Raw genomic sequence first — 23,144 nt, forward strand, 5'->3', positions numbered from 1 at the left:
TACACTTAGTCGTTTTATTACCCTTGACTAACAGATTTGGTTGGTGAACAAGAAAAAACAGAAGAAAATCTAAGTAGAACTCACTGGATATTAACAACCATGTGCCATTTTCTAAAATAGCCCAGACTTGTCTACAGCCTTGTTTCTTTTGTTTTGTTTTGTTCTCGCTCTGTCACCCAGGCTGGGGTGCAATGGTGTCATGTCAGCTCACAGCAACCTTGGCCTCCTGGGTTCAAGCTCAGGTGATCTGCCCACCTCAGCCTCCTGAAAGGCTGGGATCACAAACGTGAGCCACCATGGCCAACTATAGTCTTGTTTCTTGATCAGTTTTGCTTGTTGGTTTTTTTTATTGGCAAAGAAAACTCATCAGTTGGGGGGGTGTGTGTGTGTGTGTGTGTGTGTGTGTGTGAGAGATAACCCTTTCTCTGCTGGAGTTGGTTTACTTTACTACTGAACTTTTAAAAATATCTGATTAAATATTTTATATTAATATTTATTTTTGCTTTAACATGAAAATTCAACCAGTATAATTTGGGCAGGGGGGTGCATACTTAATATTAAAAGCACTCACTTATGATCTTAATGAGTTAATTAAAGGAAAGTTATTAAGTAATATTACCATAGTAAAAGTAAAATAATTAAACAAAAGTTCAGCTCTATCTTCCAGTGGTTATTGCTTTTATTAGCTCACAATGAACCAACATTAGTTTCTTTTGCCAGTGTCTCTGAATACTAACTACAAAGCAGTTCCACTGGTTTCCACTTCACTGATCTACTCTTGATTTATATCAACAGTGAACCTTTCACTTAGTTACCTCTTAAACTTGCTTTCCACACATCCTGTTTATGTGCAGTCAGCAGGAAGAAAACAAGAATGTGCATATGAGCAGGAAGGGAAAGATGAAGAAATAAAATGCTTTCAGAAAAGTAGAAATTTCTATGAAAGTCCCCAGCATATTTTTTTAAAACACTGGAAACCGTCTTTGTGAATCATCCAATCTGACTGTTAGCTGTCATCCAGCAAATCCTTGAAGATGAGGAACTTGAACATTTAAACAGAAGTCGATGACACATTCTTTGTCATGTTTTCTTATTTCTCTAACTAAACCAAGAGTTTGCCATGGAGATGTTCTTGAATTAGGCTTCACATCCATGGCATTATGGTTTAGAGAAACAAACCAGATTCCCTAGAATTGGAGTCTGGATTCTGGCTAGACATGACTGTCTAGTGATGTGACCTTGGCAATTTTCCTTAATTCACACGGCCTTACGTACTCTCTGGAGTTACCTAAAATTTCTGCCTTTAGAGATTAAGGGATACTGGATTTAACAAGAATTCATAAACCCATAAACAAGAATTCCAGAGATAAAGGGATAAACAACCCATAAACAACCAATTCCAAATTGGATTGATTGCCCTATTGGATCAGGAAGAAGCAGAAAGCTCCACCATGAGGTGTGGCAATAAAGAGCAGATATAGTTGATTGAGGCTGAAGCGTGTCAACGAAAAGAGAAAGGTGGTGGGTTATCCTGGCATCTGTCTACTGCTCTTTTTTACCCCAAGGCCATTCACGGTTGGCTGAGATGCCCAGGAGTAACATGGCTTGAGAACAGGTTTTTGAAGGATGAAAAGAGGATATTTGCCTAAAAGTGTCACCAGGAAGCAAGAAGAAAGCCTTTGTCCTGGTACTTGGCAATAAAGTTCAAGAGTAAAGACTGTATCTGAGATTGCAAAGAAAGAATAGCAGGTTAAATATGGAGGCATGGACATTATAAAAAGTATATCTTTATTCAAGTAACACATACTTATTGTTGAAAAGTTAAAAGGTACAGATAATCACAAAATAAACTCACTACAGATAAGTACAGAAATAAGCACTGTGAACATTTTGTTGCACATCATTGCAGGCTTTTCATACATAAACCTTCTGCAGGTATAAAAAGTATCAGATTCAAATATCTGTGGGTTGTGCTTGCTAGACAAGTCTTAAGCTGTGTATTGTTAAAATAAACTTTATATAATTTATCGTAGCTTATTGTGAAAGGGTCAAGAAATCAAGATAGCTATTTCTCTTATTTCCATTAAAAATCTATTCATTTCATGTTAGGAGGACAGTTAACTTGTTACCAAGCAGAACTGTATTTAAAAAATATTTGAAAACTGTTCATAGCCTATATGTATCTAGTCCTGGTTAGAGATGAAGCTTCACAGTGCTGTTTTATTCATCACATTAACCAGCTATAAAACACAGGCCTTTATCTATAGCAGACAGATAATTTCAGGATTTATATACAGATACCCTACAAAGTCACATGATTTTAAAATCAGTGTTTTGTTATTTATTTATTTTCAGATGGAGTTTCGTTCTTGTTGCCCGGGCTGGAGTGCAATGGCGCGATCTCAGCTCACCATAACCTCCGCCTTCTGGGTTCAAGTGATTCTCCTGCCTCAGCCTCCTGAGTAGCTGGAATTACAGGCATGTGCCACCACGCCCAGCTAATTTTTTATTTTTAGTAGAGACGGGGTTTCTCCGTGTTGGTCAGGCTGGTCTTGAACTCCTGACCTCAGGTGATCTGCCCGCCTCGGCCTCCCAAAGTGTTGGGATTACAGGCATGAGCCACCACACTCGGCCTTCAGTGTTTTATTATTAAGAACTCTCAAGTTACTTGTAAAACTAATCTAATTAAAAGTGGGTCTAAATATTTTCCAAAAAATAGGTTTATGTTCTATATACTGGTTTTTAATTGAGGTGGAATTCACATAACATAAAATTAATTAACATTTTGAAGTGCACAATTCAGTGGCTATTAGCATATTCACAATGTTGTGCAACCACCACATCCATCTAGTTTTGGAAGTATTTCATCAACCCAGATGGAAACCGGGTACCCACTAAACAGTTGGTCTCCATTCCTCCCTCCCCCTACTGTCTGGCAACCACTATTCTATGTTCTAGCTCTAAGGATTTACCTACTCTGGATATTTCCTATAAATAATCATACAATGTCTGACCTTTTGGGTCTAGCTTCTTTCACTTAACATAATGTTTCTGAGATTCATACATACTGTACTATGAATACTTTTGTAAAAAGTTTTAATACTTACTATGGTTGAATAATATTCCACTGCAAATATATATATATACACACACACACACACACACATATACACACACACACACACACACACACACACACACACACACATATGTATCTCCTGATTTGTTTATCCAGTCATCTCTTGATGGACATTTGGGGTCGTCTGCATATTTTGGCTATTATAAAAAGTGCTGCTACGAATGTGCATGTACTTGAATTAGTCTGAGTACCTGTTTTCACTTCTTTGTTAGTTTAATTATAAAAAGCATACGAAATTTTAATTAGAGGAATTTGTTCTAATTATTTTTAAATTATTGGTGTAGGATTCCCTAGTTATTTAGACTATTTCTCCTCTTCCTAAAGAGAAAAAAACAAAACAAAAAACAAAAAAAAACATATTTTCCAAAAGTTGGGAAACAGCCTACAGCTACAAACACAACCAGTCCAACCTCCCTCTAACCCCCACCCTCACCCCCACCCATGTCTTGCTCCCATCTCCCACCCCAACACTCACTCTAAAAAGTTAACCATGGCCGGGCGCGGTGGCTAATGCCTGTAATCCCAGCACTTTGTGGGGCCGAGGTGGGCGGATCACCTGCATTCAGGAGTTCAAGATCAGCCTAGCCAACATGGTGAAACCCAGTCTCTACAGAAAGTACAAAAATGAGGCAGGCATGGTGGCAAGCACCTGTAGTACCAGCTACTCGGGAGGCTGCGGCAAGAGAATCACTTGAACCCGGGAGGCCGAGATTGCAGTAAGCCCAGATTGCGCCACTGTACTCCAGCCTGGATGACAGAACAAGACTGTCTCCCTTAATCAGGCTAGCTAAGCGGCCCATGGAAGGTAAAAAATAAAATTCATTTTAAGTAAAATTTTCAAAATGCTTAAAATATACACAAGTATTAGGTCCACTAGATCCAATGCCTTTATATCAATAGTAAGATGCACATACAAGACTTGGTGAGGATATAATTGTTTGCTACAGACAGTCCCCTACTCAAGATGGTTCAACTTGCATGTTTTCACTTCACAATAGCTCAAAAGTGGTTCACTTTCTGTACATTCCTCAACTTAAAATGGGCTTGCTATGGTATTCTCAACTCATGATGGGTTTATCAGGATGCAACTCCATTGGTAGTCAGGAGCATCTGTATTTGCACATATCTAGGTAATGCTTAGCATTTCCAGTTAAGCTTCCTAAATTTATTTTAAATGGTTGGTATTATTTTGAATTGTGTTCACTAATACAATGTAACAAAAATGTTTTAAAATACAATGATAAATAAGTTTAAGCAGATTTTAAATGGGTTAGTGAAAGCACCAGAGTATTTCTGCCATTTTCTTTAAGGAAACTATGCTTATTTTGGAATTGTGAAAGTCTATCTCAACAGATTTCCTCTTTGAATAGAGACAGGGCCATGCTGTGTCACTCAAGCTGGAGTGCAGCAGCACGATCACAGCTTGCTGTAACCACGAACTCCTGGGCACAAGGGATTCTCCTGCCTAAGCTTCCCAAGTAGCTGGGATTACAGGCATGTGAAATTATGCCTGACTAATTTTTTTTTTTTTTAGTTTAGTTTTTGTAGAGACAGAATCTCACTGTGTGGTCCAGACTGGTCTCAAACTCCTGGCTTTGAGTGATCCTCCTGCCTCGGCCTCCCAAAGTGCTGGGATTACAGGCATGAGCCACCACACCCGGCCATCAACACATTTTTTATTACACTAGGCATTTGGTTACATTTCTTTCCAATTTCAGCTTTTGTTTTGAATAACCTAAAAGTGCTTCTCACAAGGCAAAAATAACATTCCATGTTAAGTTCCATAGAGAATATCACTTTGGATGCTGCAAGCTTTTGCCTTTTAAAAAAAATTAGAAGTTTTAATGGATGAAAAGAAGCCAGAAAAGGAGACTGAGAAGAGCTGGAAATGTAAGAGGGAAATCAAGAGCATGTAGTATTGATAAAGCCAGGAAGGAGTTTCAAAGAAGAGAAACAGTGATTACAGAAGAACCAGGGAGAGAGGTGCTTGTTGCACATTCCCACCTGCTGACCTCACTTCCCCTCCTCTCCTGAACCCTTTCTCTATGCCTGAAAGCACAGTCCATTCTCCCCTGGCTACCGGTATCCTCCTTCATTCAAAAATTGTTATGAATGGCTGGGCGCGGTGGCTCACACCTGTAATCCCAGCACTTTGGGAGGCCGAGGCGGGTGGATCACGAGGTCAGCAGTTCAAGACCAGCCTGGCCAACATGGTGAAACCCCATCTCTACTAAAAACTATAAAAAGTAGCCAGGCATGGTGGCGGGCACCTGTGGTCCTGGCTACTTGGGAGGCTGAGGCAGAAGAACCGCTTGAACCTGGGATGCAGGCATTGCAGTGAGCCGCAATTGTGTCACTGTATGTACTCCAACCTGGGCAACAGGGTGAGACTCTGTCTCAAAAAAAAAAAAAACAAATTGTTATGAACATGGGAGGTTAAGGACACCATTCCTATTGGGGCAAAAAAAAAGAAAAAGAAAATGGGAAGGAAATGTACGTGTAATAGCATATCTGAAAGAGCTTTGGAATATATCTATAGGACACCGTGTACATGATGGAAGTCAGAGAAAATGTCTGCTGGTCTAGGTGACTCAGATGTATCTTTCAGTGGAAAAGAGTTATAACAACATGGGTCAGATGTGACAGTGAATCTACCATCTCAGCAGGAGGTACTATTACATGTGAAATGGTTCACCAGCAAATTCTTCATAATTTGCCATTCATATTGCCTGTATTTCATCACCAATGATTCACTCCTCATTCTCTGACCTTTAGTTTCCCCCTCTGCCTTAAGGCCCTTGTGCTGTGAACATTGTGCAGAGTTCTTTCAAAAGCTCAGATTTTAAATGGACAGGTACACAAATTTGTAGCAGAGGTATAAAATAAAAAACAAATTGAGAGTCATGACTGGACCTCTACGAATAATGCTAGGGTGCCAAATCTTTAAATGAGTTCATGAAGCCAGGAGTTCTAAGTAAGCCTGGGCAACATAACGAGATCCTCACTTCTACAGAAAAAAATCAAAAATCAAAAAAATTAGTGAGGCATGGTGCCACGCGCCTGTAGTCTCAGCTACTCAGGAGGCAGAGGCAGGAGGATTCCTTGAATTCAGGAGTTTGAGACTGCAGTGAGCCATGATTGCATCACTGCACTTCAGCCTGAGTGACAGAGCAAGACCCCATCCCTAAAAATAAATAAATAAATGAGTTTAGACTTGAGAAAGCAGTTGTTGAGAAATAATGAAGACAAGAAGGATTTCTTATCATTAGTGATGGTAGTGCAATGTTTAACAGGTGAAAATAAACACTTAGAACTACACAAGTTCTGTCTGATCCTCTTCTTTTCTATCAAGAAAAATAACTTCAATGAAAACTTTCAGCACTTGGAAAAGATAAAACAAGCACATTTAAGAAAGACCCAAAGTTCATTTGATAGATGAGGAATATGAAGTCCATTTAGTTATTTTCATTGTTCAAGAGAAATAGTTTTCAGAGTACTAAAAGGAGTTGTCCATGTCAGCACAGGTCTGTTCTCAGTAATCTTTTAAGAATTTCAAAGAAGGGATATAAGCATGATCTAATGTAAGAGCAGAAAAAAAATTCTATCTTCTAAAAAGCACACACTGGACAAGGTTGCTGTGATTCCCAGTGCAGCTTTCTAGTAACTGGTTACCATGGAAAGGAGTAAGTGGCTTCCTGACACAGCTGGTTGACTGGATGCATGCATTTACCTTTCCTCCCAAATCCCATAGAAGTGTCAGGAGAGTAAAATTAAATAAAATTAACCTCAATACATTTTAGAAAATTCAGAAGTGGTTATTGGAATATACTGAGGAATTTCTGGAATATATTGATGCTGAAATATAACAGAGCTAAGCAACCCATGAATCCAGACCCATGAACAAGAACTTTAAAAATAAAAGATTGCCCAGCAGAATTCTGCAAAAGCCTCACAATCAAAATAAACAGACTGACTGGCAGAAGGAAGCCCTGGGCAGGGGCCAGGCAACAAGTAAAGGCAGAGCTGGTCCTCGTGCCACCTAAGGTCCAATGCGGATGTGTGCCTCAGGCTGTACATAGTGAGAGCTTCTGTATAAAAGATTCTCAACATGGACACTCAGTCCAGAGAATTAGGGCCTCGCCACCAGCTAATGATAGCTGCATATTCTGTAAACAAACCATACTCACATCTTAAAAGAAAAGCCCATCTTCTCTCTGCCACACATAGCTGCTTGAGTCGGACCTGGTTTACCCCAAACTTAAGCTTCTAGCCATGCAAACAAGAATTCTTTTATTTTATTTATTTACTTATTTATATTTAACTTTTATTTTAGGTTCAGTGGTTCACGTGCAGGTTTGTTACATAGGAAAACCCGCGTCATGGGGGTTTGTTTTACAGATTGTTTCATCACCAGGTACTAAGCCAAGTACCCAACAGTACTGATCTTTTCTGATCTTCTCCCTCCTCCCACCCTCCAGCCTCAAAGTAGACCCCAGTGTCTGCTGTTCACTTCTTTGTGTCCATGTGTTCTCATCATTCAGCTCCCACTTATAAGTGAGAACATGGGCATTTCGTTTTCTATTCCTGTGTTAGTTTGCTAAGGATAATGGCCTCCAGTTCCATCCATGTTCCCACAAAAGACACAGTCTCATTCTTTTTAACAGCTGCATAGTATTCCATAGTGTATATATACCACATTGTCTTTATCCAGTCTACCATTGATGGGCATTTAGGTTGATTCCATGTCTTTGTTATTGTGAATAGTGCTGCAATGAACATTTGCATGCATGTCTCTTTATGGTAAAGTAATTTATATTCCTTTGGTTATATATCCAGTAATGGGATTGCTGGGATGAGTGGTAGTTCTGGCAAACAAGAATTTTTACACTCTCCAGAAACCAACAATCTTCAAATTAGTATCCTGTCTATTAAAATGACCAAACAACCAAGAATCAACAAACAACCAAAAAGATGTACAGAGTGGCCCGGCACCGTGGCTCATACCTGTAATCCCAGCACTTTGGGATTACAGCCAAGGCGGTCAGATCACCTGAGGTCAGGAGTTTGAGACCAGCCTGACCAACGTGGAGAAACCCCATCTCTATTAAAAATACAAAAATTAGCCAGGCATGGTGGTGTGCACCTGTAATCTCAGCTACTCAGGAGGCTGAGGCAGGAGAATAGCTTGAACCTGGGAGGCGGAGGCTGCAGTGAGCCAAGATCGTGCCACTGCTCCAGCCCGGGTGACAAGAGCAAGACTCCATCTCAAAAAAAAAAAAAAAGAAGAAGAAGAAGAAGAAGATGTACAGAGAAGCAACAAACTCAATAATCAGAAACTAAAACCTGAGAAAATGCAATATAGGGCACAGAATAAGGTGCTGAAATAAGTATGTTTAATGTCTTCAGAGAGGTTCTAGGGGGTTCTGAACCCATAAAAATTAAAATAAAAATGGCCACTAAACACTAATAAAGATGTTTAAGATTATTAAGATATTTACAATAAGAAAAAGAGTTGGAAAAAAGGGAAGCAGTGATCATTCCAAGTCAGTATGAACTGATGAAGCACAAGTCATGCCTCAATCATTTCATTTCCTGTTTTTAGAGGTCATCGGACTAGTAGATTGGGGAATGCCAGTGGCATCATATGTCTTGTGTCTGGAAAGCCATTAAATTATTGTTTCATGATACTGTACTCTAAAAGCTAATTGTATCTTACCAGTGATTGATGGTTAGAAAAGTAAGCTAACAGAAATTTCCATCACCTCGTATAGAAATTTCTAATTATCCCTCTAGATTGTAAACTTCTTGAAAGAATAAAACATTTTCTGTATCATATTCAGCCTATCTCCATTGCCTAGAACAATACTCAGGAAATGACAGAGACTCATTAGAAATGTATTGAATGATAATTAAATTTAATTGTAATTAATGCAAAGTCTGTGTTTAAAAGCATGTATGCGATGAAAGGGAAGTAGCTGTCTTCTCAGTTCATTTGGGAATAATTTAGGGGTTTTAGTTGATTGTCTACTTAATGTTGTCAATATTGTGACATGGTGATTAAGAGAGATATAGATAAAAGGCTATGGTCATTGACAAATAGTGCAGAACACAGGTACAAGAGCTCTGACAGAGTGTATTTTTCCAAACAATATATCTCATCCCACATGCTTTCTTACAATGTGACTTTGACTTTGACACTTCTCCCACTGACTGGTGGCGGTCTATGTTTCTACCCCTTGAATCTGTGTGGGTTTGTAACTATGGCAGAAGTATGACCATTTGACTTGCTAGGCCAGATCATAAAAGGCCATATAGCTTCTTCCCAGTTCTCTTGGGATACTCACTCTTGAAACCCATGATGTTACATCAACAGCCCCAATTGAGGTCTCAATTGACAGCCAGCATGAACCGGACATGTAAGCAAACAAGCTTTTAGATGATTTCAGCATTAGCCATTACGTCATACCAGCCTTCAAATGTCCCCAGCTGAGGTCCCAGACAGAATAGGCAAGCCATTCTTCTGTGGTCCTTTCAAATTCCTGACGCACAGGATCTATTTGCAGAACAAAATAGGTTTTGTTTTATGCCACTAAAATTTGGGGCAATTTGTTATGGCAGCCATTGATAACTGAACAATAAGGAAATAGATATGCAAATTGTTCTGTATATACTCAACAGAATATTATGCTGCCACAACTAGAAGAGGTCATGTTGAAATAGAATGTTTATTATTATTATTCATTTACTCATTAAAGAAACATTTTTGGCCGGGCGCGGTGGCTCAAGCCTGTAATCCCAGCACTTTGGGAGGCCGAGACAGGCGGATCACGAGGTCAGGAGATCGAGACCATCCTGGCTAACACGGTGAAACCCCGTCTCTACTAAAAAATACAAAAAACTAGCCAGGCGAGGTGGCGGGTGCCTGTATCCCAGCTACTCGGGAGGCTGAGGCAGGAGAATGGCGTGAACCCGGGAGGCGGAGCTTGCAGTGAGCTGAGATCTGGTCACTGCACTCCAGCCTGGGTGACAGAGCAAGACTCCATCTCAAAATAAAAACAAAAAACAAAAAAAACATTTTTGAGCCCACTATGTGCTAGGGGATGTCTGAGGATACAACACTGACCCAAACAAAGTCCCTACTGAAAGTCCTCACCCTGGCCTGTACATTTTGATGTCTCCCATTATTAAGTCCTCAGTTTTTATGGTTTTAACCACTGATGATGTTCAGAATTCTGTCTTCAGTTCTGACCTCCATCTTGAGCTTCACACCTGCATATTGAATGCTTACCTGCTGTCACTAGTTGGCTATCCCATAGGCACCCTAAACTTTAGTCAGTGTCACTAACACCTACACATGGTCCTGAACCAGCAACCTGGGAGTTATTGAAGATTTCTCTCTCTCCCCTCATCCCCCGCGACTTGACAACCTTGGCTCTATAGCCACAGAAGCCACTGAGCTTACGGCCACATTATCTGAACGCATCCCCTTTTTCCATCGCACTGCCACTGCCTGGGTTTATGTCATCATTTTCTTGGGTCTCCAAAACAGTTTCCTAATTAGTCTTTCTGCCACCAGGAGCCTCAGATTGCTACTATACAATGCTGTTATAATGCTTTTTCATAATATACAAATATAATTGTTACTATCATGTTTAAAATGTTTCACTTATCCTTCTTCAGAATAAAGTCCAAGATTCTTATCACTGACATATAAATGGAAGGAAGTTACAGAACAGCATGCAGAGTATGATCCCACTTTCTAAACATATGTAAACATACTCACACATATATGGGTATATGTATGTTTATATATGTATAAAGTTACTGGATGTTCAATAAAATGTCAACAGGTGTAATCTCAGAATGAAAGATTTCAGATGATTATTATCTTTTTCTTTGTACTTGCATGTATTATTTTAATACATACAATATGAAAACCCTTTTCAAAAAATGAACGTTTCATTTTTACAGAAACAAGAAAACATTAAAAATATTAAAGAAAGAGACTCTTTAATATCCAGTGTTGGCCTGTTCAGCTTTGCAGTTTCCCTCTTTTCTCCCAGTCCCTGATACCATGTTGATCACTTTCATTATCTCAGCAAATTTGCTCTCCAGAGCCTCCAGTCCTTCAGACATCCAGCTTCTGCCTGGAAAGCACTTTCCTTAGCTTTTTGTTTGGCTGATCCCTACACACTGACCAGAGTTGAAGTCAGTTATCAATACTTACAAGAAGCTTTTTCTAGTCAGTCTCCTCTCTAAGCTCCTATGTTGACTTCTACCACCACCTATTACATTGCTCCATAACCATCTATTGGCCTCCATCTTTATTGTTAGTCCTACACACCAAGGTATCCACAGAACCCACCACAAGTCTAGCATACTGAAAGCACTCAATCAAATGTTTCTCAAGGAACTCAGTGAAATACTATTTGGGGGAAACAAGAAAGGTCAGTGGGAAAGGTTTTGGCATTCTGCTCCTTGGGTTCAAACGTCTAGTTCTGTCACTTTCCAGCTGTGGGACCCTAGAAAAGTTACTTAACCTCTTTGTACCATAGTTGTGACATCTATAATATGAAAATAGTAACTATGTCATAGGGTTGTTGTGAAGATTAAGTGATATAAAGTGTAAACAAGTTCCACTGATGGCTTCACTACTGAATTCTATCAAACATTTAAAGAGGAACTAATACCAGTCCTTCTGTAACTTTTCCAAAAAACTGAAGAGGAGGGAAACTTCCAAACTTGTTTTACAAGGCCAGCGTCTTCCTGATACCAAAGACCAGTAAAGAAAATTACAGGCCAATATTCCTGATGAACATGGATGCAAAAATCCTTAACAAAATATTCGCAAACCAAATTGAACAGCATATTAAAAGGAGCATTCACCTTGATCAAGTGAGATTTATCCCTGGGATGCAAGGATGGTTCACCATAAGTAAAATCAAAAACTGTGATATATCACATCAACAGAATAAAGGACAATAACCATATGATAATCTCAACAGACGCAGAAAAGTTATTCAACAAAATTCAACATCCTTTAATGATTAGGAAAAAAAAACCTCTCAAAAAATTAGGTATAGAAGGAATGTACCTCAACACAATAAAGGCCAAATAGGACAAGCTCATAGCTAACGTCATACTCAATGACCTATAATCTTCTATGAATTATAAAGAAAATTTCCACACAGTGGAAACCCTATCATCGTGTCATTTGTGAAAACATGGATGAACTTGGAAGACATTATGTTTAGTGAAATAAGCCAGACACAGAAAGACAAATACCTCACTTATGATCTCACTTATATATGGAGTATAAAAAAGACAAACACATAGAAACAGAGAGTAAAATGAAGGTTACCAGAGGCTGCAGTGGAGTGGGGAGACTGAGGAGATGGCAGTCAAGAACGCAAACTAATAGAGCTTGAATATTGTCTTTTTCACACTCTGCTGTACTCACATGAAGTATTTTCAGTTATTGTAATTTCTACTTTTAGTGATCCTTTAGAATTACAGTTTTACTAAATGTTTCCTTAGCAAAATTTCTGACTTGATAAATACCTGTTGTATAAAATGAAGGGGAAATGAAAGCAACTGAATTTAACAGAATTAAACATAATTGAATTGAATTGCAAAGTATGCGAAGGTATTAAAGTACTTAAATGTAGCTATATTATTGTCACTAGGGGGAGCTCAGCACTTAATTTGTATTCTAAAAGAGTCCACCCTGCTGGCAATCAAAACAGCAGTTTGTATCCCATTGTGCTGTGTGCGAGGAGCTTCTAAAGAAACTAACAGCATTATTTTCCTAGAAACTGAAAGCGACTGAATGCATTAGCTCTCATGCTTTTCACGCCATTTGTAGCAAGAATAAATGGTTCGTCTCTGTGGCGCCACTGTCAAAATAACACATACACTTCTTTGAATGCAGCTCCAAAATGGCTCATGCTTTTTGCAATGGTCCAAGATGGAACAGAGGAATAAAGATTAGAACACGATGCATGAAATATGCTTCAGCACAGAGATCTCAGTGGGAGAGTCTATGCAGGTCAGACAGCAGAGTAACCACAGGAACATGATCTGAACCTCAGGAGATTCTCCACCTTTAAATCTGTATCATTATTACATGTGAACTTCTTATAAGTATACTTGTTACGATAGATGTCTTTTTTTATAAGCAAGGGAGCAAGGGAGACCTCTATTTTCTCGCCACTCCTTATGGCCAAAAGCCATGAACTTTGGATTCAAGCTGTTCTTTAAAAAGCTTAGATGAGATGTTTAAAAGACAGTAAACCTTTGCCGCGTCCTGGAGCTGACAGATTTTGAACAAAAATAAAAGATGGAACTAGTTTTCACGAGAATAATTGAATCAAATGAGCCTGTAAATAAAATTAAAATAATAACATCACATATTTTTTCATAAGCCTGATTTCCAGTGAAGAAGTTAAAACATAATAAAAATAAGAGATCCAGGCATTCCTTTTTACTTTCCCAGCCAAGAGCCAGTAAATACGAGCCTCAAAACACTCCAAACATGGCTATGTGCAAGGCCTGAGGGGAGGTGTTGAAATTCATGAAATCACAGACATAAAATCTGGAAAGAACTCCAGAGCAGCTGTCTACCACTCACCTACACAGAAGTCCCTCATGCCACCTCTGATCCCTGTGCCTTCTAGGGCAGTTGTGCTGTTCACATAGCAGGAAGGGGATCCCACCCTGTGTTCAGGCAGCCTCATCCCATTGGATGTCTCTGCTTCCGCCAGAGAAACTCTTCTTCAGAAGTGGAATTTCCTGCTGTATAACATCATACTTTTATTCTGATTCTGCCTTTTGGCAGAAGGTTAAAAAGTCTCTTTTCTTGTTCTCAGGGAAGGTGTTGAATATAAACACGGACACAAGTCCTCCCCAGCTACCACCTTCTTTTCCCCGGTCTTATGACCCCTACCACCAAGACTTTTTATATCCAGGCAAAATATTACAGGTTTAATGACTTTTTAAAATTAAGATGTACTCTTCTCATTTTTTCCCTTGGTACAAAACTTTGGAGAAAAATTAGAAAATTCAGACATGCTAAATGAAGAAAATGACCTTACTGCTCAGAAGTAATCTTAGTTATCTGATTTTCTATGTCAACATACATCTCTGTATTAAATTTTTTCATAAAATAGGATATTATTATTTTCAGCTCTTTTTCGTATAATCAATTAATCAATTACCTACAAACACATTTTTAAAGCTGAATAATACTCTACTGGGTATTTGTACCATATTTATTTAAATAATTCACTACCGTGGGATATTTAGGTAGTTTTGAATTTAGGCTATTAGAACAATCACTAAAAAATTATTGTAGAAGCATTTTTTGCAAGACACTTGTATTATTTTCTTCCATATTCATTTGCTAAACTAAAATTTCTAGTTTTTAGCGGTTAAACCTTTTAATTCAAAAGAAAAATATGTTATTTCCACAACAACTTCTTATGAAACATAGTCCAACTCCATCACTGTCCTCATCAACTTCAAAATCGTAAAAAGTGTACCTCTCTTTGGACACTTTTTCTGAAAAGCTGCCGCTCTCCCTCAGTATCATTTTGTCAAAGAGGTTACCTGAGCTCCTGGTCTAGATTAGGTCTCTGTTATAATGCCTTAGCACACCTTTTACTTGTCCTTCATGGTATTTTTCATTATTGTAACTAAGCAGGTGATAGTATGATGATTTATTTAATTCCTGGCCTGTTAGAGTCCCACAAGTAGAAACCATGTCTGCTATTTCAGTGGCTATCAAAAAAAATGTACTAAATAAAACACTTATTGAATAAATGGAAATATTTCTATATTTTACAGCAGAGTGTATGTAGACCAGTGAAGTCTACCACATGATTTAATGTGCTATATTCACAGCCCTTATTCTGTAGGGCTGGCAGAAATTTATATTGAGGGTTTCTACTTCTTGTCACCTCACCTCCTGATGAGTCATAATTTAGGGATTTTCTACACAGGGCTAAGGCATTGAAGAAGTCCTTCTGGTCATTGATCATCTGTTCATAGACATTACCTGGCCACTGTTCCTCTCTGCATGGCCTCTTTATGTCTGTGGCTTTTCACAGCTTCTGTGATATGTCTGGGACATGCTGGTGGGCATGTAGAGAAGTCCTATTTTAAGGTAAATAAAAGCTGGCTGAAAACTTTTTGTTCTCACTCCATAGCTGTTCTAGCCCAGGTGCTTAACATGTGAGGGAAAGGTATTCAGATGACTCTTCCCTCAGCAGCCATCCAAATGCAGGTATATAGGAAACGTCAAGCAGAAATCACCCAGCTGAGCCCATCAACCCCTAGAACAGTGAGAGATAATAATAAGTCACTAAATATGCAGTAGTTTGATATATAGCAAGAGACAACTAGAATACACCACTTGGGAATATAATTTGACAATATTTATTAAACTTTTAAATTAATACATACTTTAACTCCAGAATTTCATATATTTACTCTATAGATATACTGAAACACATACAAAGTAACATGTAACAAGATATATGCTGTAGCTTTGTTTACATTAGCAAAAGACCAGAAAGAATCTATACGTCTCCACAGAGGACATGTTAAATACGGTCTCGTAAAGAGAAACAATGGAATATGCTATTTAAAAGAATGATGAGTCACAGTATACACTAATATGAAATCATATGGAATAATCCCCAAGTTATTTGTCATTTTCACAGCAAAGTGCAGGACAGTATGTTTAAGGTGCAATCATTTGTGCAATAAAAATAATATGCATATGTATACCTTTGTAAATGCATGGAAAATCTCTAGAAGAACACTTAAGAAAATGGGTAACAACTATCTCTGGGAAGGGGACTTGGACATTTGAAGGAGAAGGAGTGAGAGAACAACTTTTCATGTAAACTTTTTCAATTCTGTACTATGAGTATGTATATATTATCTGTTCAAATAACTTTCACATAAATGACCCAGTTACACCAGTAGACTATCTTCCTTTTTTTTTTTTTTTTTTTGAGACAGAGTCTTGCTCTGTCATCGAGGCTGGAGTGCAGTGGCTTCTATCTCAGCTCACTGCAACCTCTACCTCCCAGGTTCAAGAGATTCTCCTGCCTCAGCCTCCCAAGTAGCTGGGATTACAGGCATCTGTCACCATGCCAGATAATTTTGTATTTTTAGTAGAGATGGGGTTTCACCATGTTGGCCAGGCTGGTCTCAAATTCCTGACCTCAGGTGATCCGCCTGCCTCAGCCTCCCAAAGTGCTGGGATTACAGGCATGAGCCACCATGCCCAGCCACTATCCTCGTTTTAAAGATGAGAAAACTAAGCTCTAAGAGCTGAGGTGATTTGTTCAGCATCTGAGAGCTAGCCAGTAACAGAGCAAGGTCTGTAAATGACTCCTCAAGTGGAGCTCCTTTGTTTGGCTAGAATCCCTTAAGTTTATCGCTTTCTAGTAAGTCCTTTATTTTAGCATTTCCAGGAAGAATATTTTTCAGCCTGTTCTACTTCCAGACTAAAGTCCCTTAGAACTAACTATATGTGTGTTGTATTAGTTTCCTATTGCAGCTGTCACAAATGCCCACAAACTTAGTGGCTTGAAACAACTCAAATTAATTTTCTTACAGTTCTGGAGGCCTTAAGTTCAAAATGAGTCTTACTAGGATAAAGCCACAGCATCGTTAGAGCTGCATTCCTTCTGGAGGCTCCAGGGAAGAACCTATTTCCTTGTTTTGCCCAGCTTTTAGAGATGGCACGCATTCCTTGGTTCAAGGCCCTGTTCCTCCATATTCAAAGCACATCACTCTGACTTTCACTGGCCCATTTCCTTCTTTGATCATCTTTGATCTTCCTGCCTCCCTGTTTTAAGAACCCTTGTGATTATATTGGGCCTACGTGGATAGTACATACAGGATAATCTTCCCATGTCAAGATCCTTAATTTAATCACACCTGCAAAGTCCCCTTTAAGATGTAAGGTAACATTCATAGGTTCTGAGGATTAGGATATGAACATGTTTGAAGGGCCATTATTCAGCCTACCACATTAGGCCTAAGTTTAGGGAAGTCTCATAAATGATGTCTCCGTTTCTCCATCTATAAAGCAAGGATAAGAATGCTACCTATTTTATATGGTTATTTTGCAGATTACATAAGTTAATATATTTAAAGAGCATGGAACATTGCCTGACACATTGTAAGCCCTGGATATATGTTATCTGTAATAGTAGTTATTGTTTACTGACCCTCTAGTTGATAGCATGTTAGAGCCTTTCATCAACAAGATTAATAATCTTTTATATCTTCCTTTAGATCTAACATATGCTAAGAATATAAAAAAAGAGGCTTTTACTTAATTTTAGCAAAACACAGTGTAACAAAGTCAGTTTTGAGGGAAATAACACACTCAACAGATGAATAGAATTAATTTAGAATAATAGCTAACATTTTATATAGTATCTTCCATCTGTGCATTTTCAAGTATATAACATACACAGTGAGCCCTTGTAATCAATCTGAAGTGTTTGTTGAGAATTTACTACTTTCAAGGCTCTGTACAACAGGGATACAAAAGGTAGAGACATTTCAGGTTATCCTGGATTTTAACAGCTGAGGTAAGTGAATCTCAAGGAGACCAACTTGCAGTGTCACACAGCCAGAACTGGAGCTGAGAATGTAACTCAGGAGATGAACTATAAACAGAAAAAAAATGGGAAAGACACTGCACTATATGATATAATATGTGCTAAGTGACTATAAGTGTGAAGAGATTTCAGATTAGTAAGAATCCATTAAGATGGATGGATCAGAAAAAGTATCATGAATAAAATGCATAACTTTTGGGAAAAGAGAGTAAAGAGAGAGAAGGGAAAAGAGAAATTTTGAGTGTGAGCCAAGACACGGAAAAAAATATCCCAGAAATGTGCTGGAGAAAGTGTGCATTGAGTATTTATTTGTAATGAAGAGCAGAGATAGAAAGGAAGCAAATGACTTCTCCATAACTTACACTGTGGGGCAAGGATGGACAAGAACTACATATGGGAAGGGAGGCTTTTGGCCAACTCTTCCACAGTGCAGGGTGAGGTCTATAGGACGCCCCATCTCCCAGGCCATTCCTGATGCAGCAGGAAGCCAAGCAACAAGTGGCCAAAATAGTTCATTTTAGAAGAAGGTAGAGACAAAGTTGTCTTTCTTGAAGCTTAAGACATTACGTAAGCTCTGCTTCTTGATATTACAAATACACGTACCTGGCCAGGCACGGTGGCTCACGCCTGTAATCCCAGCACTTTGAGAAGCCGAAGTAGGCAGATCACAGGAGGCCAGGAGTTCAAGACCAGTCTGGCCCACATGGCAAAACCCTCTCTCCACTAAAAATACGAAAACAATTAGCCGAGTTTGGTGGTGCATGTCCGGAATCCCAGTTACTCAGGAGGCTGAGGCACGAGAATCACTTGAACTCACCAAGTAGAGGTTGCAGGGAGCTGAGATCACACCACTGCACGCCAGCCTGGGCAACAGAGCAAGACTCTGTCAAAAAACAAACAAACAAACAAACAAAAAATCACCCGCCAAAACAAAAACAAATACACCTACCTGTAAGGTAGAGTTCAACATGAAAGCTAAGGCCCAGGAAAGTTTGATAACTAATCTTCGAAAGATATGTGATTACTACGATTATTGGACATTTTAAAAATGCTGAGAACTGTGCTATCACTTGCTTTACATATATTAAGCCCTTTTAAACCCCCCCGAGGTAGGCATTATTATCACACAAAATGAGATAGTAATGAGAAGCCAGAAAGACAGCCAAGAAGTTAGTGTTCATCCTCTACATAGCTGCACTGAGCACCCTACATTTCCCACCCATGGCAGCCTCTCTCCATTCAGTGGTGGATTCTTGACATATGAAATAAATTCTTCCCTAGCTTTTTGTTTCTTGAAAAATATTGCAAGAAATTTCTGTAAACTGACAAAGTCCCAGAAAAAGAAATGTAATAAATGCTAGATAATCTCTATGTTGAGTAACCTCAAGACCAAGAAGCTTGATTCCTCTACATCTGTACTGAGAAGATGGCAAGGAGAGGGGAGAATGACCGCAGTGTTTCCTTTTCTTTTTGCTTCCTCCAATCAGATACAGCTGAATCTAGCAATCTTTGCCTGAGGTGCATACCAAGAAGTTGGGAAAGGTTTGGGATAGATCGCAGATGAGTCAGGAACGATTCTATCTCCTATTGCCAGGAAGAAATAGCTGAGCACAGGTTGGCAACCTGAGCCCCATGTAATTCTGTTATAGCTAAGAGGACCCAGAATGTCTGGGTCATCAGCTTATTGACTGCTACCTCTAATGCTAGAAGAAATGAGTGTTTTCTCCATGAAAAAAATTGTTGAAATGCATTTAAAATTTTAATGAAATTCTTCCCCACGCTACCCCCACCCAACTCCTCTTCCAAAGCAAAAGTACCCAAAATATATGGCTTTGTGATACCCTTAGTGTCTCAGTATTTTTATCATATGCCTCAGGCCAAAAGAAATACCTAATAGGCCAGGTGCTGTAGCTCATGCCTATAATCCCAGCCCTTTGGGAGGCCGAAGTGGGCAGATTACTTGAGGTTGGGAGTTTGAGACCAGCCTGCCAACATAGTGAGACCTGTCGCTACCAAAAATACAAAAATTAGCCAGGCATGGGGGTGCATGCCTGTAATCCCAGCTACTTCACAGGCTGAGGCACAACAATGGCTTGAACCCAGGAGGTGTGGGTTGCAGTGAGCCAAGATCGCGCCACTGCACTCCAACCTAGATGACAGAGTGAGACTCTGTCTCAAAAAAAAAAAAAAAAAAAAAAAAAAAAGAAAGAAAGAAAAAGAGAAAAGAAAAAAGAAATACCTAATAGATAGGCTTATTAGGTAGTTAGGGCCAATTTAATTTGACAAATACATTCTTATGTCTTATCAATGTAATGGCCATTTGAAAAAAATCAGAAACATAAATAAAAGAAAAAATTATACTGTCATTTTGCTCTTAAACGGCCTCAATTACTTACTGAGGGGATGTGTGTGCTGGCTGGGGATTGGGCAACTTCTCAAAACTCAGACACCACCACCCTCAGTTTCTGGTTACACATGGATTTTTCTAAGGGTAACTACTTTTTATCAGCAACTGCTTTTATTTCAGCAAAAACTGAAAATGCAACCTCGCAAAAATATTACAGGACGATTAGCATGATCTAATTTTAAAACTGAACTATTTTCAGCTTGGAATTTACAAATAACACTGTGATCCCCTGTGAGTTCATTGAGGGTGCTAAGGCACACAGTTTGGGATCTGTGCTGGGAAGTTAAGCTACTGAGGTTGAAGTCTTAGAAGAGTCATGAAGTAGAACTTCCCCATTTTCTCAGTATTTGTTCGTTTTCCCCGGGGAACACATGTTCTAGAGAACACAAAAAGGAAGTAGCAGCCAGGTGCTGAGATCCACCAGGTGCTGAGATTCCACCAGGTGCTGTTTTTAGTCTGATCCTTAGAGAATCATCCCTGCCAGGCTCTCAGACCCACCACTGCTTGCCAATGTCTAGCATGGAGTGGTGATTTTTTCATCAGGCTATCTCTTTTTATTCGTATAATCCTTTCATTAAAAAAACTCGATGTTGTAGAAAGAGAGCTAGATTTACAGATGATTGGATTGGGGTCCTTTTTGTACCACGTCATAAGTAACCTTGGGCAGGTCACTTACTGCTTCCAAACTTTAGTTCTGAGGATAATCCCTTTCCATGTGCAATCCAACATTTTATTTTATTTTGTTTATTTATTTTTTGAGATGGAGTTTCACTCTGGTTGCCCAGGCTGGAGTGCAATGGCGCGATCTTAGCTCACCACAACCTCCGCCTCCCGGGTTCAAGCGATTCTCCTGCCTCAGCCTCCTAAGTGGCTGGGATTATAGGCATGTGCCACCACACCTGGCTAGTTTTGTATTTTTAGTAGAGACGGGGTTTCTCCATGTTGGTCAGGCTGGTCTCGAACTCCCAACCTCAGGTGATCCGCCCGCCTCGGCCTCCCAAAGTGTTGGGATTACAGACAGGAGCCACCGTGCCCGATCGCAATCCAATATTTTAATTGTAACTATATAACACATTTGAATGAGGCAAAATATCTCTAACTCAATGTGTATAAGAATCATTTCAGGGCCATGGTTAAAACGCAGAAACCTAGGCTCAATTCTCAAATATTCTCATATAGCAGGTCAAGGATGGGACCCAGGAGTCTGCCCTTTTAACAAGCAGCCCCCACCCCACAGTGACATAGACTCAGGGAGGCTAGGAGTTGAAAACATTAGTAAAAGGTATTGTTTATTTAAATAGTTGCATGTATATAATTTCATCCTCTCAACTAACCTTTTAAAGTAGTTGGACTGGCATTATTTTCATTTTACAGAAGAAGAAACTGAGATTGTAAAAGCAGGATGACGGTGGCAGCCCCGGATCTTACATGCAGGTAGGGCATTGGCATGGCAACCTGGCCAGAAAGCTGGAGAACTGGTTTTGTAGACACCATTGCATAGCAGATACACTATCTCACTCAGATTGGATGGAGCTTGAGGCTGCTGATGGCCTCTCCCAAGCTCCCACACCTCCCAAGGTCCTTGGCCCTATTCCATTAAGAGGCTTGCCCAACTTCTCTCAGTCACTGTGAGGCAGAGTTAGAACCAGAGCCAGAACTCCTAGTCTAGTTCTCTAACCATTACTACCACACATTGACACTACGTTTGTTTTTGGAAATACAATATCTGTCTGACTTTATGCTATCTTTTTAGTTAACACTCTGCCTTATTTACCCTTAGTAAATATAGAAAAGTAATGTCTTCTTCAAAAGTAAGGTATTTAATCAAGGCTTAGGGAACTTTTTTCCTAAACGTTTACTTTGCCTACCCTAGAAGGGGTCACTAACCAATATTATCGTTATTAAAGTAATAGCATTAATAAAAGACCAACTTTTCTGATCTTTCACTCTGTGCCAGGTAGTATGCTAAACCCCTTTACAAATAGTATGTCTAATCCTTACATCAGCACAATCAGAAAAATGTCATAGCTTCATTTTAAAGATGAGGAACTGAGACTCAGCGAGACCAAATAACTTAAATTCACATGGCTCGCTAACATACATAGAGTCATCATTTAAAACCGGGTCTCTGGGATTCTAACTTCCTGATATTTCCTGTGTATCACTCCACCTCCTTGTGTTAGTAGACATTATTCTAATGATCAGAGCGACTGAACTTGTCTTTTATATATATATATAACATACCTAATACGTAAATGTCTGTCCACTAAACTGCATATTCCCCGAGGACAGCATGTCTTATTCATTTTTGGATTTCGCGTACCTAACAAAGTGCCTGGCACATAGCAAATGCTCAATAAGTGTTTAATAAATTAAAAAAAAAATTTGAGTATACAGATATATCTAATATTTCAAACAAAGCGTACTTTAAGACATTTTTAGTTTTTCTCAATCAATACAACTTTTGACCAAATAAAAAAATCTCTGTCAAGCTACAGTTTTCACAAAATATAAAACTTTCTTTGTTTCCTAATAGCTGAGCTACAAGTAACTTTCTCACAGTTGGGGAAGGATCATGAGGTCACTCGGTCCACCCTGGAATGGAATGCCCACTTGTTGCTTGTTCAGGGAACTGATGATGCCAACAATTCTTTGTCTTTGGTATAATCAGACTCTGAAGTGGGTCCAGCCCTCTCGGTACAGGCTGCCAATGCAGGCAGCATCACTTCCAGATAATTGCCCTTGGTTCTGCTGACTCGGAAAATCAACTCCCAGTCAGACAGGGGGCTCCTATTCAGATGGGGCCAATGTTTCTTAACCTTTTTTTAGGGGTTGGGAGGTGCTGGAGGAGATGCATGAAACACTTTGAAATAAAAGTGGATTCATGTGAACCCTGAAGCCAATGTCAATGAACACCTAAAATAAGATTAAAAGTAAACTATTTTGCAAAACC

Source organism: Mandrillus leucophaeus, unplaced genomic scaffold (assembly GCF_000951045.1).
Source record: "Mandrillus leucophaeus isolate KB7577 unplaced genomic scaffold, Mleu.le_1.0 Scaffold1056, whole genome shotgun sequence".
Classification (NCBI taxonomy): Eukaryota; Metazoa; Chordata; class Mammalia; order Primates; family Cercopithecidae; genus Mandrillus; species Mandrillus leucophaeus.